Source organism: Calypte anna, chromosome W (assembly GCF_003957555.1).
Source record: "Calypte anna isolate BGI_N300 chromosome W, bCalAnn1_v1.p, whole genome shotgun sequence".
Lineage (NCBI taxonomy): Eukaryota > Metazoa > Chordata > Aves > Apodiformes > Trochilidae > Calypte > Calypte anna.
Window position 1 is genome coordinate 9378775 of NC_044276.1, and position 27089 is coordinate 9405863.

Genomic DNA, 27089 nt, shown 5'->3' on the forward strand with positions numbered 1-27089 from the left:
ATGTAAACCTACCCCTTTTTAATATTCATAGAATTGTAATCAATATAAGGTAATTCTAGAGTTTTAGAGGTGTGTGTGAGTAGAGCAGAGACTCCCCATGCACCCACCGCTGTTTTGCTTACTGCAATTTCAGTTTATTAATTAAATTAAACCATTAACTGAATATTGAGTCTCGGTCATTTTTAACAATGGGAAGATGGAAGAGCTGTGGAAGTTCTCTTCCATGCTCCAGGTCATGGAGCCAGGGGATCCCACAGCAACACCCATGGTGGAACAAGCTGCTTAACCAGGAAGTTTGTGGTTGGTTGGTGGTTTTTTTAGCACCAGTGAGTAAAAATGTGGTTGTTCATCCACTTCTGAAAGGCCTCAGGGCACATTTCCCTCCAGGTTCCTTGTTTCTGCCCAGCTGATGGGGCTGTGGTACTGGCTGGAGTCTCCTGGGAGAGAGCCAGGGAGGGCTGGGAGACACCTTGACCCAGGATGAGGAGTGTTGGGTGGGAAGCAAAACGTGGTGGGCTTGGTTGCAGCTCTGCTGTGAGGTGGTTGCTGAACTGGGACTGGAAATCATGGGACCACTGTTTAGGAAGAAAGTGTCCTCAAGCTCTGAGCTTCTTGCAGAAAGGTGACAATGTGGGACCTCTCAACTAGAAGTTACTATCACAGGCACTTCTAAAACGTTTAATGTGAGAGTTGTGCACACCATGAGACTCCCAAAGAGCCCCAGCTGCATTTGGGGTAGGATCCTGCCTTCAGCCTGTGTTCAGCCTGGAGAAGAGAAGGCTGCAGGGAGACCTTAGAGCACCTTCCAGTTCCTGAAGGGGCTCCAGGAAAGCTGGGGAGGGACTTTGGACAAGGGCAGGGAGTGAGAGAACAAGAGGTGATGGTCTTAAACTGGAAGAGGGGAGATTGAGGTTGGGTATTGGGAAGAAACTCTTTAATGTGAGGGTGCTGAGCCCCTGTGCCAGGTTTCCCAGAGAAGCTGTGGCTGCCCCATCCCTGGCAGTGTCTCAGGTCAGGTTGGATTGGGCTTGAAGCAATCTGGGCTGGTGGGAGGTGTCCCTGCAGGGAGTTGGAACTAGGAGATCTTTAAGGTTCCTTGCAATCCAAACCAGTCTGGGATTCTATATAGTGACTATATGTATTTATATCAGTCTATACCTGGCTCAGCTGGCTGCACTAAATATGGAAGAAGTGGGAGAAATCACCTAAATGAGTAATTCTGCCTAAACATCAGCTGAGGAAAACCCCCTTATTAGGGCTTTGCGTGTTTTTGGTTTTTTTTAGCTTAACCTCAACAAGGGCTTTATTGCTTGCCCTGAATTTCAGATCTCTGCTTTATATCAGAGGCATGGCAGGTGAATATAGCAAGACAAACCTCTTAGGGCACAGCACTTCAAGGCCCAACCAGCTGTTCCAGCAGAGACTCACAAATAGTGCTCCAAGCCTATAGCCCTCAGGGTTAACTAGCCTGAATCAGTGCAATTGCTCCAAGAGTGACTAACCTCTCTGCTGGCTAGCTCAGGACTGAGCTGAGCCTGTGTCTCAGGCCCCACCTTTTATTGGCCCCCTAATCCTGCTCATGTGCAGTTAGGGCCTGCCTTAATCAGGCACAGGTGGGCTTAACACAAGCTCATGCCCACTCCCTGGCAATTAGTGGCACCTGGTTGCCTCATTTCACTACAGATGAAAAAGTGAGTAGTTCTGGAATTGGGTCCTTGGAACACCACAAGCTGTGGGGGGTGAGACAGCAGAGGAGGTCACAGCTGCGTTGTTGGGCTGGGAAAAAGGTTTTTCTTCCAGAACTTTCACTTGCCTCACCTCTTCAGCTTGGCTTGGGGAAATCATCAGTGTTGTTGGGGAGGAAGGGACAAGATTAGGAGGGTCTGCTCACCATTGCTGGTGACCTGGTTGTCCCATGTCAACCTTGTGTCACTCCTTGGCTGGCTGTGCTGGGGTTGGTGCCAGTGGCACGGAGCCAAACTGTGCATCTCCTAATCCTATTTTGGGCTGAGGTCTTCTGAAAGTCATCTTCCAGGCAGGAACCCTAAAAATAATTTATAATATTTAATTTCTGAATAATTCTGGCAGCCCTGTATTTGATTAGAGGTGTGTTTGACTAATCAACAGGAAGGAATTGTTTGATCTTCCCCAAAATAATTGCTTAAACTGGCCTTTGTATTTGTGAGTTTTTGTTGGGTTTTTTGGTTAGTGGTTTTTTGGTTTTTTGGGGTTTCTTTTGAGATCCAACAGTTTATTCAGGAGCACTTTACACATTTGTTTTAAGCTCTGCCTTCAGCAGTTTAAAGGGCATTGCTCATCATACTTTTCTTGAAGAGAAATTTCTGTACTTTCAGGAATGGGCTGAAGGTTTTTCAGTGTTGGAGGAAAATCCCTCCACTGGATTTTGGACTTGCCTTAAGTTCTGAGAAAGCTTAAGAGAGAGAGAGCTCAGAGTTTTATGTGCTGAAATATTTTTCTCCTCCCTGTTCAAAGTTTAGCCCTGGGACTCATCTCCAAAAACACAACAGGGAACAGACTGTTACCTGAAATGCCTTCCCCTGCTGAGTTACTCTGCTTTTCAGGCTTCAAAGTTTTCACTTTGAATTAAAAACCATGAGCAAAGTCATGGCTGGAGCTCAGTTTGTAAGGGGGGCAAACTTCCTTTAAGCCAAATCTTTACCCAAAGTCTTTTATTTTTACCTCATTACGTTTCCTTTTTCTGTTTGGAAGCAGAAGTACAAAAATTGTAGTAGAACACTTGCTGGCTGTGTTTTGTCTCTGACCAGAACCCAGACAATCCTGAATGTCACAAGAAAACCTACTCTGAAAATGCTGGTCTGTATTGACACAGATTTGGGCAAGAATCTCCTTGAACTCAACGTGAACCCTCTGATCTTTCTCTTCTGCCTTCATGGGACTTCTGTGAACTGGCTGCACTATTGTTTGGGTGTTTGTTTTTTTTTTTTAATTTGTGGTAGCCCTTAACTCACAACAAGGTTTGTCTCACAGTTGCTCTGTCTTCAGAGCTGAAAATGGGTAGGAAGCCAGGCATAAGGTATAGAGAAGAGATGAATGTGTCTGTTGCCTTGCAGAAATAAAAACCTGGGGGGTTATTTTGTGTGAAACATCCTGCAAGAAATTTAAATTATTCTGCAGCTTGTCTAGAAGTCCAGAGCAACTTGCAAAGGCTGGAGTTAGGCAGGAGAGCAGAGCTTGATGTCCCCTGGTGATGACCAATGGTTGACTTTGCACCTCAACTTTTACACATTAACTAAGTCTAAGTGCCCTCTGAGGTTGTGGGCACTCAGCTGTGGTAGAATGTTCCAACCTGGGTGCTGAGCTCCATCAAAGGACTCAGGAAAAAAACTCCTCATGAGTGGCTGTGCCTAGCTGCAAGCATCTGGTTTAAAAATACACATGCAGGAGGCTCCGTGCTGCCAGTGGTCAGCTCCACCTTTGGTTTGGAGTGACTACCTGGGAGGAAATTCCCTAGCCTGGAGGTTTAAAGCCACCTTTAGGTTTGTGGTGATGGCAGCAGAGGAGAGACCAAGGACAAAGTGGTTTGGAAAGATGGGATGGATGTTTTGAGTCCTACACCTTGCTCACTCTTTCATAAAATCATTGAATCCCAGACTGGTTTGAGTTGGAAAGGACCTTAAAGCTCATCCATTTCCAACCCCTTTCCATGGGCAAGGACACCTCCCACCAGCCCAGGTTGCTCCAAGCCCCATCCAACCTGACCTGAGACACTGCCAGGGATGGGGCAGCCACAGCTTCTCTGGGAAACCTGGCACAGGGGCTCAGCACCCTCACATTAAAGAATTTCTTCCCCATGTCCAACCTTAATCTCCCCTCTTCCAGTTTAAGACCATCACCTCTTGTTTTCTCACTCCCTGCCCTTGTCCAAAGTCCCTCCCCAGCATTCCTGGAGCCCCTTCAGGAACTGGAAGGTGCTCTAAGGTCTCCCTGCAGCCTTCTCTTCTCCAGGCTGAACACCCCCAACTTTCTCAGCCTGGCTCCAGAGCTGCTCCAGCCTTCCCAGCATCTCCATGGCCTCCTCTGGACTCACTCCAACAGCTCCATCTCCTTCTGGTGTTTGGGTTTCCAGAACCTGACACAGTACTTTGTGCCCCTGAAGGCCAGGCAGGATGCAGGTGCAGTGTCTCCAGCCTCACCTTTAGTGCTGTCACCAGGCCCAGGACTTTTCCTTTCCCACTTTCAATACAAGAGGATCTTGGAGGAGGAAAGGGTGAGGTTGCTGGTGGTGGTGAAGTGAGAAGGCAGGATTTTTCCAGGAAAGGAATATTTTCCCTGAATCTTGCTTTGTAGGGGACCTGCCCTGTTTGAGTCCCAGCAGAGCAGAATGAGTGACACATGCTAAATGTCTCTGAGGGTTAGTTTGATCCTGGTTTCATCACTTGGTGCATTTGATCCTGATATTTTGGAGGTTCAGGAATGTAAAAGTGGTGTGGGATGGGAGCTGGCTGCCAAGGAGGGATGTCTTCTTCACTTGGAGGTAAATGTAGGGCAGACAGCAGACCTGGCTGGAGGGGAAGGAGCCAAATGAAATTAAAGGAATTAGCAACTCCCACCTCCAGTGAGAGCAGTGTTTGATTTAACTAAAACAGCACTGGGGGAAGGAGTGAACTGCTCTTAAGCCATGTGATGAAATCCATCTGAAGTCAACAGAAAACAAGTTTTTTCCGTCAGGTTTCCAGAATGTGGTTATGGAAGGTGCTTTGTTTTTACAACCATCATCTTGTACTGCAGGGTTAAGGAGGGTGGATGAGTTGTTGTAACTCTTGAGAGAATGTTTTCATGCCATTGGTGAGGCACTGGCTGGGCACTGCTGAGTCTGTTGGTATTATTTCCAGGGCTGTTCCCAGTTCTGTGGATAAAAGCCTTTGGTCTCCAGAGCTTCCATTTGGGCAGCTGTCAGTGGTGTGCTCTGTGGTGGCCTCCATCAGCAAAGCAACATTTTGGATAAGAGTTAATTCCTGACATTGATTCTCTGATCTAAGAGTCAGGAATCTGTTGTCTCCAGGCAAAGGAGGGACTGTGTTTTGCTGAGATGGAGAACATTGGTCCCTGTCTTGGTGGTTAATGTTGTTGTGAGCCTGGAATTCTGCCTTCTCTGCACTGAAGTTGGAACAAGAAGAGGTTGAGGAGTTAAGATGCAGCACATTTTATTTTCCTGTCTCTGCATAATGGGGTCATTCCTTCCCATGTTGAAATGTTAATTTCCCTCATAGAAAAAGGCCCATATTTACTTCCCTGGGCAGAGGCTTTAATAAATAACTGCTAATAACTTCCTTGATTGCATTTGCAGGTAGCCAAATGAACGAGACTGGCAAACCAATGCAAAGAGTGACCACTGAAAACTTTGGCTTGCCCTAACACTCACATGGAAATCTACCTACATCACAACTAACAATCGGGATATGGGTTTGCGTTTTTCCAAAAACCTCGAATATACCATCCCTCGGAGTCCACTCTCCAGTGTTGCCTAATAGGGCTCCCAAAACGCCAAACGAACGGGACTGGCAAACCAATGCAAAGAGTGACCACTGAAAACTTTTGCTGGTCCTAACACTCACACGTAACCTTACCCACAGCACCACCAACAGTCAAGCTATTGGTTTTCCTTTTCCAAAAAACCTCAAATATACTAACCCTCAGCGGCGACTCTCCACTGTTGATCGATAGGGCTCCCAGAATGAAGGAATGGGACTGGCAAACCAATGCAAAGAGTGACCACTGAAAACTTTTGCTGATCCTAACCCTCACATGGAACCCTACCCACAGCACCACCAGCAGTCGGACTACAAGTTTGCGTTTTTCCAAAAACTTCGAATATCCTAGCCCTCCGTGGCCACTCTCCACTGTACCTCAAAAGTGCTCCCAAAACTCTGAAGAAAAGGGACTGGCAAACCAATGCAAAGAGTGGCCACAAAAGCTTTTGCTGGCCCTAATCCTCACATGGTACCCTACACACAGCATCACAACCAATCGGTCTACGGGTTTGCGTTTTACAACAAATCTCGAATATACTAGCCCTCGGTGGCCACTCTCCACTGTTGCATATAAAGGCTTCAAGAACAAATGAACGGGACTGGCAAACCAGTGCAAAGAGTGACCACTGAAAAACTTTGCTGGCCCTAACCCTCACATGGAAATCTACCCACAGCACCACAATAATCGAGCTACGGGTTTGCGTTGTACCAAAAACCTCGAATATACTAGCCCTCGGCGGCCACTATCCGCTATGTCTCAATTGGGCTCCCAGAACGAATGAATGGGACTTGCAAACCAATGCAAAGAGCAATCACTGGAAACTTTTGCTTGCTCTAACCCTCACATGGAACCCTACCCTAAGCAACACAAACAACCAGACTACACATTTGCGTTTTTCCAAAAACATCGAATATACCAGCCCCCGGCGACCACTCTCCACTGCTGCTCAATAGTGCTCCCAAAACTCCAAACAAAGGGGACTGGCAAGCCAATGCAAAGAGTGACCACTAAAAACGTTTGCTGGCCCTAACTCTCACATGGAACCCTACCCTCAGCACCACCAACAATCGGAGTACACGTTTCCGTTTTACCAAAAACCTTGAATATACCAACCCTTTGGAGACCACTCTCCAATGTTGCTCAACGGGGCTCCCAAAACTCCGAACAAACGGGACAGTAAACAAATGCAAAAAGTGACCACTGAAAACTTTTGCTAGCCCTAACCCTCACATGGAACCCTACCAACACTACCACCAACAATTGGGCTTTGTGTTTGCATTTTACCAAAAACGTATAATATACCAGCCCTCAGTGGCCACACTCCACTGTTTCTCAATAAGGCTCCCAAAACCCCAAACAAACGCGACTGGCAAACCAATGGAAAGAGTGACCACTGGAAACTTTTGCTGGCCCTAAACCTCACATGGAACTCTACCCACAGCACCACCAACAATCTGACTACTCATTTGCATTTTACCTAAAACCTTGAATATACCACTCCTCGGCGGCCACTCTCCGCTGTTGCTCAATGGGGGTCCCAAAACACCAAATGAACAGTACTGTAAAACCAATGAATAGAGTGACAACTGAAAACTTTTGCTGACCCTAAGCCTCACAACGAACTCTACCCACAGCACCACCAACAATCAGGCTACAGGTCTGCATTTTATCAAAAACCTCAAATATACCAGCCCTCGGTGGCCACTCTCCACTGTTGCTCAATAGGGCTCCCAAAACTCCGAACAAAGGGGACTGGCAAACCAATGGAAAGAGCGACCACTGAAAACTCTTGCTGGCCCTAACACTCACATGGAACCCTACCTGAAGCACCACCAACAATTGGGCTATGGTTTTGCGCTTTACCAAAACCCTCGAATATACAACTCCTCGGCAGCCAGTCTGCACTTTTGCTCAGTAGGGCTTCCAGAACTCCGAACAAATGGGACTGGCAAACAAATGCAAAGAGTGACCACTGAAAACTTTTGCTGGTCCTAACACTCACATGGAACCTTACCCACAGCATCACCAACAGTCAAGCTATTGGTTTTCCTTTTCCAAAAAACCTCAAATATACTAACCCTCGGCGGCGACTCTCCACTGTTGATCAATAGGGCTACCAGAACGAAGGAACGGGACTGGCAAACCAATGCAAAGACTGACCACTAAAAACTTTCTCTGGCCCTTACTCTCACATGGAACTTTATCCACAGCACCAGTAATAATTGGGTGATGGGTTTGCTTTGATGGCAGTGATCACCCCACCATCACCACTACAACTGATCTGGGATTAAATCAGGCCTGCTGACCCCAGGAGTCCAGCCTGGACTTTCCCAGGGCTTCCCTGAAAACTTGGTTTTGACGTGAGAGATATTGGGGTTTAGGGGGGAAGAACATGGTACTATTTTTCTATGTATTTTTATATATTTAGTATTTTTTCCTTTTTATTATCAGTGTTTTAATAAAGCTGTGTAGTTTAGTTTCCAACCCTTAAGTCTCTCTCCCTTATCTCTCTCCTTTTCTAATTGGGAGGGGAAGGGGATAAATATAGATCATCTGTCATTCAGTTTAATTGCTGGGCCAGTTTTAAACCGTGACAGATTTATTGGCGCCCAACGTGGGGCTTAAGAAAATTATCTAGAGCTAGAGAAAAATAATGAGAATGGACAAAAAAAGTAACATTCTGTCGCAGTGCGAGACGGAGACACAGTTTGATACAAACGAATTGTCTGTCTTTATTGAATCAGAAGGCTATATTTATACCAGAAGTCTCTACATCTTGTTACACAAGTTTTAACTTGATTGGCTACAAAACAGTTAACGTACAAAGCTTGTTTATCACATTCAAGCATCTCCGCGGATGTTGTAAGAGTGCCATGCTCCTTGACCAGGTCCCCTAATCCTATCGCCTTGTTTACTCCTTAACCTTTGATGTCCCAAGGCTTTGTTCCTGCGGTTACAAAGTATGCATTAAGTAGCCCTGTTCTTACTGATAGCCCAAGGCTTATGATGACACTGCTATCAGTGCGAGACTGTGCTGTCTCAACATTCCTATATGGGCATAAATTGGAAAAGAAATGGCTGATAGCTGGCTGGGTGTGTACTGAGCTACATTATGAACAAGTTGCAGAAAAAGTAACTCAGTTAAATTTTTTAAAAAAAGATCTAGAGATCAGTTTTGAAAATGCACCCTTGAGCTCCTGGTTCCTCATGCTGTAGATGAGGGGGTTCACTGCTGGAGGAACCACCGAGTACAGAAATGACACCACCAGGTCCAGGGATGGGGAGGAGATTGAGGGGGGCTTCAGGTAGGCAAAGATGCCAGTGATGATGAACAGGGAGACCACGGCCAAGGGAGGGAGGCACGTGGAAAAGACTTTGATCCTTCCCTGCTCAGAGGGGATCCTCAAAATGGCCCTAAAGATCTCCACATATGACACCACTATGAGAACAAAACACACAAAAGCTAAACAAGCACTGATGAAAAGGAGCCCAAGTTCCCTGAGGTAGGAGTGTGAGCAGGAGAGCTTGAGGATCTGGGGGATTTCACAGAAGAACTGGTCCAGGGCATTGTCCTGGCAGTGGGGCAGGGAAAATGTATTGGCTGTGTGCAGCAGAGCAGTGAGAAACCCAGTGCCCCAGGCAGCTGCTTCCATGTGGACACAAGCATTGCTGCCCAGGAGGGTCCCGTAGTGCAGGGGTTTGCAGATGGCCACATAGTGGTTGTAGGACATGATGGTCAGGAGAAAAAGCTCTGCTGTTATGAAGAAGACAAAGAAGAAGAGTTGTGCAGCACTTCCCTTGTAAAAGATGAACATGAGCCAGCAGTGTGCCCTGGTGGCCAAGAAGGCCAATGGCATCCTGGCCTGTATCAGGAACAGCGTCGCCAGCAGGTCCAAGGAAGTGATTCTGCCCCTGTACTCAGCCCTGGTGAGGCCACACCTCGAGTACTGTGTCCAGTTCTGGGCCCCTTGGTTCAGGAAGGATATTGAGATCCTGGAGCAGGTCCAAAGGAGGGCAACCAGGCTGGTGAAGGGACTTGAGCACAGACCCTATGAGGAGAGGCGGAGGGAGCTGGGGCTGTTCAGCCTAAAGAAGAGGCGGCTCAGGGGAGACCTCATCACTCTCTACAACTACCTGAAAGGAGGTTGTAGCCAGGTGGGGGTTGGTCTCTTTTTTCAGACGACTTTCAACAAGACAAGAGGGCATGGTCTTAAGTTGTGCCAGGGGAAGTTTAGGTTAGATATTAGAAAGAATTTCTTTACGGAGAGAGTGATCAAGCATTGGAATGGGCTGCCCAGGGAAGTAGTGGATTCTCCGTCCCTGGAGATATTTAAAAAGAGACTGGATGTGGCACTCAGTGCCATAGTCTAGCAACCGCAACGGTGGTTCAAGGGTTGGACTTGATGATCTCTGAGGTCCCTTCCAACCCAGCCAATTCTATGATTCTATGATTCTATGAGATGTCCCTGTTGTCCCAGAGGGAATTGGCCATGGCTTTGGGCAGAGTGGTGGAGATGGATCCCAGATGGAGGAGGGAGAGGGGGAGAGGTTGAGGAGGAAGAAGTACATGGGAGTGTGGAGGTGGTGGTCACAGGCGATGGTGGTGATGATGAGGCCATTGCCCAGGAGGGCAGCCAGGGAGATGCCCAGGAAGAGCCAGAAGTGCAAGAGCTACAGCTCTCTCCTGTCTTCAAATGCCAGGAGGAGGAAGTGGCTGATGGAGCTGCTGTTGGACATCTGCTGCCTTTAAAAGTCATGGAGAGCTGTTTGAAGAGGATACACAAAAAATTGAGGAGACAATTCTATGAAAAATTCCCCATCTCAATCCTACAAAGATGCACTTTTCTTCAGCCGTCGTTGTTGCTGTCTCTTTCAAGAGGAGCAGAAACTGTTAACAGGCTTCCAAGAAGCAACAGGGGCTTCATGAGAATCGTGGGGACAGGGAGCAATCCTAGAACGGACATTTTTCATATGAGATTGTTAGTGATTCCAAAGGCATTGCAGATTCTCTCCTCCCTGCATAAAAGATCCCTGACAAGAGAATGCCGTTTTAGAAGTTTGGGGTTTTTTTGTTATAGCTTACCCCATCTCCTCTGGGGAGTGTTCTTGGGTATCAGAAACCCTCAGCATTGCTGCAGCACTCAGGCAGAACAGAGTGAGCAAAGAGCATTGTCTGCAGCTGCATGCAGAGAAGGGGGAGCTGGGCTTTGTCTCTGTCTCTCCCTGCTGAGAGCAGAGGGACCCAGCTCAGGGTACTCAGTGTCTGACCCTTTCTCAAGGTCTCAGCAAACCATTTCCAGCCCAGGACACATGAGGCTCATTGTGCCCCCTGGAAGGCAGCTCACAGCTTGGACAGACACCCCAAGGATGGAATGAGGGCATCTGATGAAGAGAGGTCAGCTCCCTGCCCAGCCTCACTCAGACTGCACTGCCCAGAGCTTCCCAGGGCAGAGCACAGCTGGACACCTCCTTTCCTGAAACCATCTTCATGGGAGGAGCCACAAGAGCTGTGCCTGCAGCTGAAACTTCCGCTCTCAGCCTGACATCAACAGCAAGAGCAGCTGAAGGGGGCATGAAGAGAGGCAGAGGGGCACTCAGGAAAGCCTTTCCCTCCCCCAGCAGTGCACAACCCCTCCCAGATGTTGATAATGCCTGGCAGGCACCTCCAGCCCCTGGGCAGGGGGAGGTGGGCACATGGCAGCATAGATGCACTTCACCTCTTGTGTGAGCAGATGGAGGAGGAGGTGCCCAAAACCCCAGACCCCATGGGCTGGCTGAGGGCTATGCTGTCACACAGACCCTGATGAACCTAGGAAGGTGATGCTGGGTGTATCTGTAGGGTAAAGGAGGCTGAAAGCACTGGCTGAGGTTCCTAGCACACAGGAGGGTGATGGTGTAGGGACTCTCAGCCCCTGATCTCACCTCCCCAGGTGAGGTTTCCTCCCACCTTAACAAGAAAGAGAAAAGTGGAAGTGCAGCCTGAGGAAAGCCAAGTTTCCCAGCAGGAACCTGTGCCCTGACTGTGCATATGAAAAATCCCTCAGAAATAATCTGGGTATGATTTTGGATCCGAGAGCAGTGCTGTCTCACAGAACCCTCTCAAAACAAGAAGGACCCTGCCCTGTCCTCCCTGTCTCCTGGCAGCCACAGCTTCTGCCAGCAGCACGGAGCTCCCTGGGAAGGCTGAGAGTTGCCCCTGGCAGGCAGGCAGGCAGCAGAGTCCCTGCCCCAGCACACAGCCCCTGGGCTGCAGGACCCTGCTCTGAAGGACAGCCCTGGGCACCTCTGTCTGCACACACCCCCTCAGCCCCTGCAGCCACCCCAGCAGAAGGCAGCCCCATGCCCTCTCCCTCTGATGCTGCTCCAGGACAGCCCTGCTCTGCCAAACCTTTTCCTCCTGCCCACCAAAATCCTCTGGAAGGATCCCATCAGCTGTGGCACAGGCTGCCAGCTGGAGAAGACCCCCTGCAGGAAGCCCAGCTTCACTGCCCTGCAGCCAGAGACTCACCATGGACGAAGGCTGTGAAATTTCTCCCCCAGGCAGCTCTCAGCTCTCCTCCCAGCCCAGGCTGCCTTTCTCCTCTCTCTCCCTCCTCTCTCTCCCCTGCCCTGCTGCCTGCAGGCAGTGCCCTCAGCCCTGCTGCGCTCTGCAGAGGAGCTGCTCCTGCCCAGAGCTCTCTCTCTGCAGCACTCTCTGCTTGCCAGCAACTCTCTCAGTCTCAGGAGCCCGGCCCAGCAGCACAGGACCAGCGCCAGACTTTGCCACTTGCTCAACTCTCTCGGGGCTCCCTCCAGCTCTCCCTGGGGCTCCCCAGGAACCCAGTGTGACACACACTGAAGTCATCGCTCATGTCCCCTCCCTCCCTCCTTTCCAGCACAGCCAGTTCCCCACTAGAGACACAACCTCTGCTTCTCCCACTCTCCCACTGGACACCCAGGCACTGCCAGGGGGAATCTCCTTTCCCTCCTCTTCCCCTGCAAGCCACGGGTGACACTGGAGGTTCCATGGGTGCTCCAACCTCAGTCTGGGCAGCTGCTCAATTGAGTGGCCAAGCACAGCCCTGTGGTGCTACAGGAAATGTCAGGGCACTCCAGCACAACCACCTGCTGCTGGCACAACAGCACAGGACTGTCATATCCTATGGCCTGACCCAGACAACAGCCAAAGGAGATTCCATCTCCCAGGCCAGAGTTTGCCTTTGCAGGGTAAACAAAGAATGACAGCCTCCTGAGACCATCCAAGTACCCCTTGATCAGATTAAGATCATAGAATCATAGAATCGTAGAATTGGCTGGGTTAGAAGGTGTCGCGATCCGACCTATTATTTTAATATTTTGTTTGCGGAAAACCAGCCACTGCTTCAGAGACGCGCAGAATTACAAAAGAAAATAATAATACTTAGTGATTTTAACAAGTTATAGGGATTTATTTTCAGGGAACAAGAGAACAAGTAAAGAGAGGAGATCGGGTTACCGAGTCCGGGCCGCAGCGGAGCTGTTCTCGGCTTTGCCTTCAGGGCTGGTTGCTCGTTGGCTCCTGGCTGCTTCTGGAGTTAGCTGCTCTGGCGGCTTGTCCGTCGCTTGCTGGCTCGCCGAATGCTTGCCAAATGCTTGCTGAAAACTTGGTTCTTTTTTGTTGGGTTTTTAAAATGAAAACCGGGAGAGGAAGGAGGGGGTCTTCGTTTGCATAAATTGAAGAAATTCACGGGTTTCCCGGAACCAACTTTTCCTTATCTATTTGTTAATTTCCCTATTGTTTTCGGTAGGCGCCGGGGAGGTGGTCTGACCAGTTTTAGGCCTCAATAGGTGCTAACGAGGCATTCTTACAGGATTGGTGAAAGAATTTGCTCGAGAAACATTTGAAATTTTGAAAAGGTTCACATCAGAAGGGACCTCAGAGATCATCGAGTCCAACCCTTGAACCACCGTTGCGGTTGCTAGACTATGGCACTGAGTGCCACATCCAGTCTCTTTTTAAATATCTCCAGGGACGGAGAATCCACTACTTCCCTGGGCAGCCCATTTCAGTGCTTGATCACTCTCTCCGTAAAGAAATTCTTTCTAATATCTAACCTAAATTTCCCCTGGCACAACTTAAGACCATGCCCTCTTGTCTTGTTGAAAGTCGTCTGAAAAAAGAGACCAACCCCCACCTGGCTACACCCTCCTTTCAGGTAGTTGTAGAGAGCGATGAGGTCTCCCCTGATCCTCCTCTTCTCCAGGCTGAACAGCCCCAGCTCTCTCAGCCTCTCCTCATAGGGTCTGTGCTCGAGTCCCTTCACCAGCCTGGTTGCCCTCCTTTGGACCTGCTCCAGGACCGCGATATCCTTCCTGAACTGGGGGGCCCAGAACTGGACACAGGACTCGAGGTGTGGCCTCACCAGGGCTGAGTAGAGGGGCAGAATCACTTCCTTGGACCTGCTGGCGACGCTGTTCCGGATACAGGCCAGGATGCCATTGGCTTTCCTGGGCACACTGCTGGCTCATGTTCAGCTTCCTGTCAATCCAGACTCCCAGGTCCCTTTCTGCCTGGCTGCTCTCTAGCCACTCTGTCTCCAGGCTGTAGCGCTGCTTGGGGTTGTTGTGGCCAAAGTGCAGGACCCGGCACTTGGCCGTGTTAAACCTCATCCCATTGGAATCAGCCCAACTCTCCAGTCTTTCCAGGTCCCTCTGCAGAGCTCTCCTGCCTTCCAGTTGATCAACACTCCCCCCCAGCTTAGTGTCGTCTGCGAATTTGCTGATTATGGACTCAATCCCCTCATCTAAATCATCAATGAAGATATTGAACAGAACCGGGCCCAACACTGATCCCTGGGGGACACCACTAGTGACCGGCTGCCAACTGGATGCAGCCCCGTTCAGCACCACTCTCTGGGCCTGGCCCTCCAGCCAGTTCTTAACCCAGTGCAGAGTGCCCCTGTCCAAGCTGTGGGCTGACAGCTTCTTCAGGAGTATGCTGTGGGAGACGGTGTCAAAGGCCTTGCGGAAGTCCGGGTAAGTCCATATGAAATGATACTCCAGGTCTTTTACTCTACAGTCATAATATCAGTTCTGTTGCTCTAGCAAGTAAAATTATTATGAGGAATTTTTAGGGAACACAAATCACTCAAAGATATGTATGGATATATATATTATAAAAGCACAAAATAGATACTTCATTGTTCAGGCTGTGCAATCACAAAGGCTGATTGCTTGGATCACAAAAGCCACATAGTCAAATGATATCTCAACAATCCAGTCCCCTCACCCCATGAGTCCAAATATCACAAGGCATGATGATATCATAAGGCAATATCATAAGGCAGTGATATGATGGCTACAAGCTTAGCATCTTGACTCCAGCTTCTTCAATTCAGGCAGTGGTGATCTCTATGATGTGCAGAGTCCTTGTTCTTCAACTTTTGGTGTCATCACATGCAGTAAAATTGTAACACTATGTACATAGTAACACTATGTACAATGATCACAAACTTCACAACAGTAGAGCATTACAAAACCAAATAAGAATGGAAAATTTACACAAATGCAGCACAATTACAAATACAAAAAGAACTCATAATTAATTTTGACTCAGTTTTGGCCCTTCAGCAGACTTTGGTAACCTTCATATATCCCATAATCTGCTCTCATGGATAAGTTTTCCTTAGGAACTACATTATCACATATACCCTTGCCATACATGTATCTACCTATGTTACTTGGCTAGTAAATTTCCATGAGACTCCCTTAAACTATTGCTACTTCTATACTTCTACTTCTGTAAAACCATTGAATATATGTTCCTTTAAACTACTACTTTTATTTCTCTAAAACTACTGCTTCACAAGAAATCAGTCAATCGATCAAGCAAGCAAGGAAGATGTTCTGGGGCTTTTCAGCCAGATTCTTTTCTACTGAGCTCTCTCATTCAATCCTCATGAAAAACTATTGGAGTTTTAATTCTCTTATTTCAGGAGACAACTGACAGAAGCCTTACTGCAGGCTGATCAAGATGACCCATTACATCACCCATGGTGTCACAGAGGCCTCTTCTCCCAAGGGAACAATGAGAGGAAAAGAGGACATGGCCTGAAGTTGCACCAGGGGAGGTTTAGGCTAGATCTGAGGAAGAATTTCTTTACTGAGAGAGTAGTTAGGTGTTGGAACGGTCTGCTTAGGAAGGTGGTGGAACAACCATCCCTGGAAGGATTTAAAAACCGTGTAGTAGAGATGATCCTGCTCCGTTGCTGTCAGCATTGTCCTGCAGTCTGCTGCCTCCCTCTTGTACTGCTCCCTCAGCTGCACGCCCAGCCTGCTGTGCAGGAAAAGTGTCCAGGATCCCATCCTGCCACATCCCTTTAGGAGGGTGTCTTAATTGTAAATAATTTTCTGGTTTTTCCTTACTTGGTAAAAAGCCTTCATGACGCTGAAACAAATATTAAATCTGAAATTTTGAGTGGGATATGAAGCGGTTCCCGATCTGACTACATTTTGTTCTCCACAAGAAGTTGAAATAAGCATCATTGGTGTGATGGAGCTTGGAAAATGAGGTCAAAATGACCCTTCATACTTTGCTGTGATGGGTTAAGTAATGACAGATGAAATCTAATTTCCATTAAAATCTCATCTGTCATTGAGTGTAGCTTTAATGTTTTTCACTGGTATGGAGGCATGGATGGTTCTTCAAATGGGAGCTTTGCCTGAAGCTCTTCCCGCACTTGGGACACTTGTATGGACGCTCACCTGCATGGATCCTTAGGTAATAGGAGAGACCCAAGCTGGCTGTGAAGCTTTTTTCACACTGGGGACACGTGTAGGGTTTTTCCCCAGCGTGGACATATTGGTGATGAATCCAAGTGGTGCTATGTGGGAAAACAGTCTGCGGAGGCTTAAGGATTCCATGTACACATCAATATGATTGTATGAAATCGTTTATTAACAGCTTGCACTCACTTATATAGAGAAGTCTTGTTTACACCCTCATCTCATGCAGGTGGCTTTGTATTCCAATTACACATTCCATTCTCACGGAAACACTCTTCTCACATAATTATTTTCCTCTTCTGTTGCCAATTAAGTTATCTCTTTCCCATTAGCTCATTTTAAGAAAACCTCTAACTAGGCCTCAATAACCATTAACCCAATGTGGCCTAAATTGAAGTAAGTCAGGATTGCTCACAACCTGTATATTTCTGAACAATTTCCCCAACAGTGCTATTGTTGAAGGCCTTCCTGCAGTGAGTGCAGGGATACAACTTCTCTCCTGTATGGATGAGGTGATACTCTGATAAACTGGAACTCCAGGTAAACTCCTTCCCACACTCCAGACACTTATAGGGTCTCTCTCCCTTGTGGATGCGGCGATGCTGTGATAAATGGGAATTCTGGGTAAACTCCTTCCCACAGTCGGAACATTTAAAGGGTTGTTCACCCATATGGATCCCTTGATTCTTGATAAAATTCCATCTCCTTCTAAAACCTTTACCACAGTCAGGGCAGGTGTAGGACATAGTGCCTGTGTGATGGTGTCACAATTGGACCAGGTCCGAGCTGTCACTAAAATGTCTCCCGCAGTCAGGACATCTCTGAGGTCTCTCACCCCGATGAATTTTCTGGTGCTGGAGATGGGCCAAGTGGATCCTAAACCGATCCTTGCCAATGTCTAATTTTTCTCCAGGATGGATTCAGTGATATTTCACCAATGTCGTGCTTTGACCAAAAGCTGTCTTATTTTTGGGTCACCCAGAGACGTTTTTGTCCAGATAAAGTAACCACATGCCTATGAAAGAAGCCATAGTGCAGTGAAAAAGTAGTGGTGGGTTTTTTGTGCAGTGATGGAAGCAAAAACCTACATCAAACTTACTGTGGGTGAAAATGGAGTGTGAGGTGGAATGAGGAGGTTACCCATAGAGTTGGACAACCACTGATTATCCTTTACTTCATCTTTAGGAGCTAAACTGGCACCTAAATCTCAAAGGGGAACTGGGTGGGAGACAGGTTTCTAGCGTTTTGAGCCACTCCTGACGTGAATTGGGATCACCCCATTGCTCTTGAGTTGGGGTCTCCTGAGATGTTTTGGCAATCCCTGATTATGGTTCCTGAGCCCTGGTGTTATTAAGTCCCCTGGAAGGATTCTGGGGTTGCCAACATTACCCCTGGATCCAGGGTAATTTGAGGGTCCCCAGTGGCAGCCACTCCAAAAAAACCTTTGGGGATGACTTGGGGATCCCCTATCAAAGACGCCCAACCCAGGATTAGTTGGGAATCCCCCAATGAAGTGGGGGGAGACCAAATCACAGCTCCTCAACCCACTTGAAGAGGTTGGGGGGTCGCTAAACTTACCGCCCTCACCCCAGGGATAAGTTTAGTTCCCCCCTCTCACCCATCCTCCCCCCCGCCTCCCCCATCTTGTGCTGCTCACCCCCAGTTAAGGCAGTACCGGGATAACCACCCCCCTCCCATCACCTCCCATCACTTCCCGGTACCTGCAGGGGGGGGCACAGCCCAGGCCGGTGGGGAGGTGGGGGTGATGCTCTGGCGGTCACCAGTATGGGGGTCCTGGCTGCAGGGCGGGGGGTTTGGGTGCAGCCCCGGGGTGGCGGAGCGAAACCTCCCGGGAGCTGCAGCGTGATTGCGGGAAGCAGTGGGGGGAGGAAGAAAAGGTGGGGCCTTGGGGGGGAGGGACCCAACCCAGGGGGTGAAGTTGGAAGTTGGCAGGGGGGGGATGACCTGGGGGGGCTAGGCACATCAGGCTTGTGTCCTGAGGGGGTTGGGGACCTCAGGCTTCTTGCATGCATGTGCCCCACACTCCCCAGGCTCCCTGGAAGCAGGACTGAGTGGCCACTAGAAACTCTGCCTGAACAGAACCAGGGGGGGTTGGGGAGAAAAGCCTCAGAATCAGCTCCTCAGACACCCAGAGCTTTTGCCAGCTGTGCTACTTGAGCATTTCAAGCACACACAATCTAAAGACAGCTCTCACAGCAGCCACAATGCCTCTGCCATCAACATCTTCAAGCAGGGGAAAGGAACCGCTCTAAGAGCTGCAGGGCAAAGGAGAGGGGCAGCTGAGAGCAGTCCCGAGGGGAGAGCAGTGCTGGAGCAGAGACACCTTCCCCTCTGGGGAAAGGAAAAGAGGAGAAGGGAGAGAGACTGAGGGGCTGGAAACTCAACTGCACAGCTGGCATGGAACAGCACTGCTGGAAAGGAAAAGAATGAAATCTAGACAGAGAGAAACAAAAGCCATCTCACCTTCCTGCCCCTTTCCCCAGCCATGCTCACATTGCTAAAATGAGACTTGTATTGTAACGAGGCAACCAGGTGCCTCTAATTGCCAGGGAGTGGGCATGAGCTTGTGTTAAGCCATCCTGTGGCTAATTAGGGCGGGCCCCCATTGCGCATGAGCAGGACCAGTGGGCCAATAAAAGGTGAGGCCTGAGACACAGGCTCAGCTCTAGTCCTGAGCTAGTCAGCAGAGAGATCAGTTGCTCTCGGAGCAACACCATGGATCCAGGCTAGTCAACCCTGTGGGCTATAGGCTCGGAGCACTGTTCGCGAGTCTCTGCTAGAACAGCTGGTTGGACCTTGAAGCGCCATACCCTAAAAGAGGTTCGTCTTGCTACAGAGACTTTTAAAAAAAATTTTGTATATTTCAGTTCAAAAGTTACATCACCCTGGCATGGGTGCTCTAGGGCTGTAGATCCACATCAGCCCCTCCATGGGCTGCAGATCCACATCTGCCGATCCATGCTCCTCCATAGGCTGCAGGGAACAGCTGCCCTCTCCCCACAGCCTGCAGGGGAACTTCTGTTCTGGCCCTTCCTTCATTCACTGGCCTTGGTGTCTTGTGGAGGGCTTGGAGCAGGCTGCTCTCTGTACCATAGAATCATAGAATTGGCTGGGTTGGAAGGGACCTCCGAGATCATCGAGTCCAACCCTTGAACCCCCGTTGCGGTTGCTAGACTATGGCACTAAGTTCCACATCCAGTCTCTTTTTAAATATCTCCAGGGACAGAGAATCCACTACTTCAGCGGGTAGCCCATTCCAATGCTTGATCACTCTTTCCATAAAGAAATTCTTTCTAATATCTAACCTAAATTTCCCCTGGCACAACTTAAGACCATGCCCTCTTGTCTTGTTGAAAGTCGTCTGGCAAGAGACCAACCCCCACCTGGCTACAACCTCCTTTCAGGTAGTTGTAGAGTTGTACTAGGGGCAGCTCTCCATCTCCCAAGAGGAGTGCTCCTTCTCAGCAGTTGTGGTTTCTGTCTTACTCCTCAACACCATCTGAGCAATATTAATAGCAACCACTAGGAGGTTCACAAACATAAAGCCATTTTGGCCACACTCTAGTGGACTCAGCCTGGAATGAAACAGAGTGGTATCATGTAGTGTAACAAGGCATCCAGGTGCCCCTAATTGCCAGGGAGTGGGCATGATCTTGTGTTAAGCCCACCTGTCCTAATTAGGGTGGGCCCCCACTGCACATGAGCAGGACCAGGGGGCCAATAAAAGGTGAGGCCTGAGACACAAGCTCAGCTCAGTCCCGAGCTAGCCACCAGAGAGGTCAGTTGCTCTTGGAGTAACAGCACTGATCCGGGCTAGTCAACTCTGAGAGCCGTAGGCTTAGAGCATTGCTCGTGAGTCTCTGCTGGAACACCTGGTTGGACCTTGAAGCGCCATTCCCTAAGAGAGGTTCGTCTTGCTACAGTATCATTTTCCAAATAAAACCGAAAGTGTAATTACCAGCTAAATTCTTTATCTCTTCAGATAATGAGAAAAGAATGAGAAAATCCTCTGATAAAGTTAAAGTCAGAAGCAAAACCCAAAATACCTTCACACACTGATGGGCCCCACTGAGCCTGCTAGAGCCTCCTCATGGCCTCGTTAGAGCAGATCCCCGGAGGCCATGATTGCAGGAGGCAAAGGCCCTGTGCTGGTGGCTGTAATGCTGAGAAAACCCTTTGGTTTGTTGGATGCAGCAGAAAGGCCAAGCCCTGATCCCAGGCCCTGGGAAGACAGGTCCTGTCTCTCACAGAGGGCTCAGGGCTCTTCCTGGGGCAGTGGGGTGTAAGGGTGACCGAGGATAAATGTAGGAAAATTCTCTGACACCTCCTGGCCTCCCATAAGAGGGGCTATCATAAAAATAAGTTTCACTTTGGTGAGGGGGGGGAGGCTACTGCATGGAAAAGATTTAAATCAGATCTTGAACACAGCCAAACTCCCTCCTCGGTTTTACATTTCAGTCATGTATTCTGAGGTCTGTCAGAATTATCCACTGAGGACCAATATTGCTTAAAAATAGCTGGACATCCCGAGCGGTCCTGCCAAACCATAATACATTTGTTTATGGCGTGGACTGTTACTGTTGCCAAAAACCTCAGTCTTATCCTTAGCCAAAGGGCGTTTCGAGCAGTCTATGGTGGTGCAATTTCTATCCTCACAATGCCATCTCAGAATCAGGGTGTATTTGCATCTGGAGAAACCTAGAGTTTTTCCAGTACCTGTTTTAATATCCTGATCTGTCAGCTTACGGCTGAGGCAAAATTCCCCTTCTGGGACATGGTGAAAATCCCAGGCAGGCGAATCATTGTCCCAAACAACAGGAGTTTTACTCATACGTGCTTTAGAATAGGGATGCAACATCCATTTAGGGTGGACAGGGTGTGCCATCCACGGCCATTGTGTGAATCCCTGATGTGAGCCACAGACCCAACCATTTTGCAAATCCAGCACCGTACTTATATTTTGTCCCAAATTGAGGAAAGAATTTTTATCCCAGGGTTCGTGAATCAATGTGTTCCTTGGCATATCAATCAAATCAGGTTCTGCGAAACCAACCAAACATGTTACAAGCAACAGCATTTCCGGAACAATTAGAAATAAAATCATGTTCTTATAAAGCACTGCGTGTAAGCCAAAAAGGTGGCTAATCTTCTGGCTGTCACGTAGTAACTTCTTCGGCACTCAGTATCAGAGTAGCCAATTCTGAGACTGAGCCGGGGGGGGGGGGGGGGGGTTTCCTGTTCCAAGAAACGCTGAAGCTAGTAAGCAGTCTTCCTCTCGCAATACACAAAACCTAATCACACAAAAGGACCAAAGAGACACATTGGTATCCAGGATACAAAGTAACCATTTACTGCACACAGACTATCCAATTTGTACTAATCTTGTGTTGCTTGTCATTCATATCAGTTGCCACCCATGTGTTTGAATTCAGTGGATGCTGCAAAATTAATCTAATTTTACCTATGTTAGGTAAATTCACATAAGCAGTTTGCCCAGGTTGTAGGCGCTGCCTGAAATTCCTGGGTGGCTGCTTCTCAGCGTTGTTATCTTGATTAGGCGACAAGGGAAAGAATGCAGTCAGGCAGGGACAGCTGTTCACACCCCACCGATTATTGATTGTGGCAACTGCATAATTAAGTTTGTCGTGCCAATTACTTTCTTGAGGCCAAATGAGCTTTTTTATTAATCCATTAGTCCTTTCTACAATTCCATTAGCCTGCGGATAGTAAGGAATATGAAAAGTCCAGTTAATATTTTCACTTTTTGCCCATTGCTGGACCAGGTGGGAAGTGAAATGAGTACCATTATCAGACTGAATACTGGTAGTGTTGCCCGTAACCAAAACACAAACCAACAGAGTCAGTTTATGCGGTGCTTTATTCAGGGCCCGGGAAGCCTGAGGACTAGCGTCCCAAGTCAGGGTTCCGAAGACCCTCATTTTTGGTTCAGCTTTTATACTTTTTTCCATTACAGGCCACGTACAGAGTTACATAAATTTTAGTCACAAACAGTCACATAGATCATGCAGATAACAATAGACAAACAGTCACATAGATCTTACAAATAACAATAGATAGTCATCTCTTAAACTGTAAATCCATGGTTTACCGTTTCAGCTGTCATTACCACCTGGCCCACCACCTGGATACAATATTTTATCTTGATCTTTGGTATATGGCATCAGATTGCTTGACTATTCTCCTTTTGATTAATGTTTTTGCTGATGGGGTCAACACACTCCTTATTCTCCTTTGATCATTGTTCTTGTAAGGGTTAGCTCACTCTTAACTAGTTACTTATTCCCAGAGTTTTAGTCTACCCGAGCCCCTTCTAACTCTTAGTTCGTCCATTTTAAAATTTTACAACCAATATTATTTTATTTCTACTATAAACTGCAACAATTCCCCCCTTTTGAGCATCCTTCAATTATTCCTTAGCAATGATGCTCAACCTTTAAGACTCTTGATAAGCAGGTGGAGGCGTCCCTTCTTGTTTTGTTTTGGGTCTAATTCTCACTTTCAGATCTCCATATCCAAAGCTTTCTCGAATTAATACTATACAGGTATATTCCCCTTCATCTTCCTCGGTCACTCTAGGTATCTGCAAAATGGTTATTCCTGTCTGGTGTTGCCTATCCCAAACTGTTTGTACTCCTCTTATGATCACTTTACCTCCTGTCACCAATTTCCATCCTGTTTTTACTTCAGCAGATCCAGCTCCCTGATCATCAGTAAACCAACAAGTCAAATTAACTTCGGATCCCTCCTCTACTGTCAGATAAGGTTCAGGTACATTGATCTTTACTACCGTTTCCACGGTCATGATTAGACTACAAAAGATCAATGTCCTCATGACTTGCTTCTGAACACCATCCTTGTTGGAGACAAAGGCTCTACCGACCATTGTGTGGGGACCTTCTTGACCCTGGTGTAGTGAATCCAGTTGTCGATTCCGTCGACCTTGACGGCCATGTAGGTGGTCATGATCACCTCGGGAGGACCGTCCCATGTCTCCTTCAGTGGTTCCACTGACCAGTTCCTGATGTAGACTTTGTCTCCTGGAAGGATGTCGTGGACCAGATTTTCCAGGGGTAACGGTCGGTTCCACTGCAACGCTCCTCTAAGTGCTGTAAGTCTTATTCAGAGACAACACATAATTTAATATCACCTGATCCCCTACCAGATGAGGGTCCCCTTGTTAAGTAGCAGCATGGTATGGTTTGCCATACAAAATTTCGTACGGACTTACCCCTATCCTTTCCCTTGGTTTAATCCTAACTCTTAACAGAGCTAAAGGCAATGCCTGCGGCCACTGTATTTTTGCTTCTTGGCAAATTTTCTTAATTTGGTTTTTCAATGTTTGATTCATCCGCTCTACCTTACCACTTGATTGGGGTCTCCAGGGCGTGTGCAGATTCCAAGTTATCCCTAGTATTACAGAAATCTCCTGCACGATCCCTGCAGTGAAATGAGGACCCCTATCAGATGATAGCCCCAACGGCACCCCAAATCTAGGGATGATTTCTTTCAAGAATGTTTTTACCACTTCCTTTGCCTGATTGGTCCTGCAAGGGAAAGCTTCTGGCCATCCCGAGAATGTGCACACATACACCAATAGATGTATGATTGGGCTTTTGGTAACTCAGAGAAGTCTATTTGCCAATAATCTCCTGGTTGGGGACCTACCTGTAACTTACCCATTTGTACCTGCCTTCTTACCACTGGGTTATTTTTGATACACACCGGACACATTGCATTTACTCTTTTTGCCAATGTTAACATCTGGTTTGAGAATATTTCATTTTTCAAAAATTTTACCATTGCCTCCGCACCCCAGTGACACTTATTGTGTTCTGTTTCCAGTACTGTCCTCATGATTCTCACCGGCAGGATCACCTGTCCTGTTGGGGTCACATACCAGCCCTTAATGTTCTTTCTTGCCTGCAACATCCGAGCCAGCTTCTCGTCCTCTGGCGAATAATGTAGTTTGTCTTCCATGTGTGCAGCGGCAGGGTTACTCCGAGCCGGTAACAAAGCTAATTGAGTCCATACCTCTCTGGCAACCTGCTTTGCCACTTGGTCCGCTTGTCGATTTCCCTGAAACTCTTTTCCTGGATTGTTCCGATGTCCTTTGACGTGCATCACCGCAACTGCCGATGGTTTGTAAATTGCTTCCAGTAACATGATTATCTCTTCCCTGTGTTTGATTGACGACCCCTGCGAATTAAGAAGTCCCCGCTCCTTCCACAGAGCCCCATGCACATGTACTACTCCAAATGCATATTTGGAATCAGTCCATATGTTAACTTTCTTCCCTTGACTCAATACCAGGGCTCTTATCAGGGCCCAAATCTCTGCTTTCTGCGCTGACGTGCCCGGGGGCAATGCTTTTGCTTCCACTATCTGCTGCAAGGTAACCACTGCATACCCGGCATACCTGGTACCTTTTTCCACAAAGCTGGATCCGTCCGTGAACAATTCCCAATCAGGGTCCGGCAGTGGCTCATCCTTCAGGTCCTTCCGGCTGGCGTACACTTGTTCGATTACCTCCACACAGTCATGTTCCAGCTCTCCTTCTTCCTGGGTGGACCTGAGGAATTCTGCTGGGTTAAGGTGATTGGTTATTTTCAGCTCCACATCATCCTGTTCCCTCAATTGGGCCTGGTATTGGAGCATCCTGCTCGATGAGAGCCAATGGCCCCCCTTTTGTTCCAATACTGTGATGACCATATGAGGCACATAAACTGTCATGTGCTTGCCCAATGTTAGCTTACGTGCTTCTTGGATCAGGATTACTGTGGCTGCCACTGCTCTTAGGCATCCTGGCCATCCCCCACTTACTGAGTCCAATTGTTTAGAAAAGTATCCAACCGGCCTTTCCAAGACCCCAGTTTTTGAGTGAGCACCCCCAAGGCCAACTTTTGCCTTTCATGTACATACAGTTGAAAGTCCTTGGTTAGATCCGGTAGGCCCAGGGCAGGTGCTTCCTTGAGGGCCTGTTTTAATTCCCGAAACGCTTTATCTTCCGTGGGTCCCCACTTAAATCTTGGTTTCTTCACAACCTCATACAGTGGTTTGGCTGTCAGCCCAAATTCGGGGATCCGCAGTCGACACCAGCCGATCATTCCTAGAAAAGATCTTAGTTCCTGATTATTGCGGGGTACTGGAATTGCACATATGGCTTGTATGCGATTTACTCCCAAACGACGAACTCCCTGCGAAATTTCACATCCTAAATAGATGACCTTTTGTTTGACCAGCTGTGCCTTTTCTCTGGATACCCGGTATCCAGCCTGTCCCAGCATATTCAATAGTCCAATGGTTAATTTGAGGCAGAGACCCTGTTCTGTAGTACCCAGGAAAATATCATCCACATACTGCAACACCACATAAAAGAAAGGCGAATCTTTTACCTGGGTATTCTTCCATTCCTCAAGTTCCTTGGCCAGCTGGTTACCAAATATGGTGGGCAATGATTTAAATCCTTGGGGAAGCCTGGTCCATGTGAGTTGGCACTTCCGTCCCGTGTCGGGGTTCTCCCATTCAAATGCAAAAATGTTCCTGCTTTCAGGTGCCAGGGGTATGCAGAAGAAGGCATTTTTTAAATCAATTACTGTAAACCATTGAAATTTCTCAGAAACAGATGTTAACAATGTGTACAGATTTGCCACTACAGGATGTATATCTTTGGTGATTAAGTTAATTGCCCTTAAGTCCTGCAGTAACCTGTAATTACCATTAGGCTTTTTGACCGGGAAGATTCACACTCCTGCAAAATTCCTAAATTTAAGAATTGAGTTATCATGGGTGCTATTCCCTTCCTAGCTTCCAGACTGATGGGGTATTGCCGTACCCTCACCGGCTGGGCCCCTTCTTTTAATTCCACTACCACTGGTACTGCCGCTTTTGATTTACCTGGGGTCCCTGTTTCCCAAAGCCCCCGAAGCCTTTCCCCAATCCAGTGCCACCTCTCCTTCAGGGACCTGCGGGGTCGCCGGGGGAGAGGTCCGCGCCTCCCCCCCCCCCCGACGCCGCCGGTGCCCTTTCTCTTTCTCTGTAGAATCCATAATAGTGTCCAGCAACATCTGCAAATCATTCCAGTCAAGATTCTGAGTTTTTATTACCATTTTCACAACCCGAGCCACTTTCTTGTAGATACAAAGGTGGTATGCACAGACAGTGCAAAACCAATGGAGACAAGCTGTTTGTCATACAAACCGTGGGATAAACATAGTCCCGAGCTATGCTAGATAAGTATGGAATTTCCTGAATATGCAGCCCCCTGATCGTGAGATTGTCTGGAAGGGATTAGTGATATAGATAAGGTGCGATTTCTTTCCTTGGGTAAATCACCATTGTAAAATAGTGGGATAAGAAAAGGTATATAACTGCATGTAAGGATACGAATAAACGGATTTAGTTTGCATCAAACTGCTGTCCCCGTCCTTGCTGCGGCAAAATGGTGACCCCGGACGTGATTCGGGAAGAATTCTGCTGAAGAAGCAGCCGGCCAGCAGGTCTCCGAGAACTTTGAATTTGAGGCTGAAAGAAGCCTGGACGAGGGCGGCCGCCCGTCTGCACCTCCTCGCGTTTGGCAGGTGAGCTCGGAGAAACGAAGTCATGGGTAATCAAAGTTCCCATGAAGAACAGGACGTTTATAGACTTATGAGAGAACTGTTGCTTAAGCAACAGAAAGAAATCTCGGATCATGCACTTAAGCTCATTTTAAAATGGGTCCGCGATAAATTCCCAGGTACTTCTGCTGTTACTATCTTTGAATCTGAACTGTGGGATAAAGCGGGAGTTCGTTT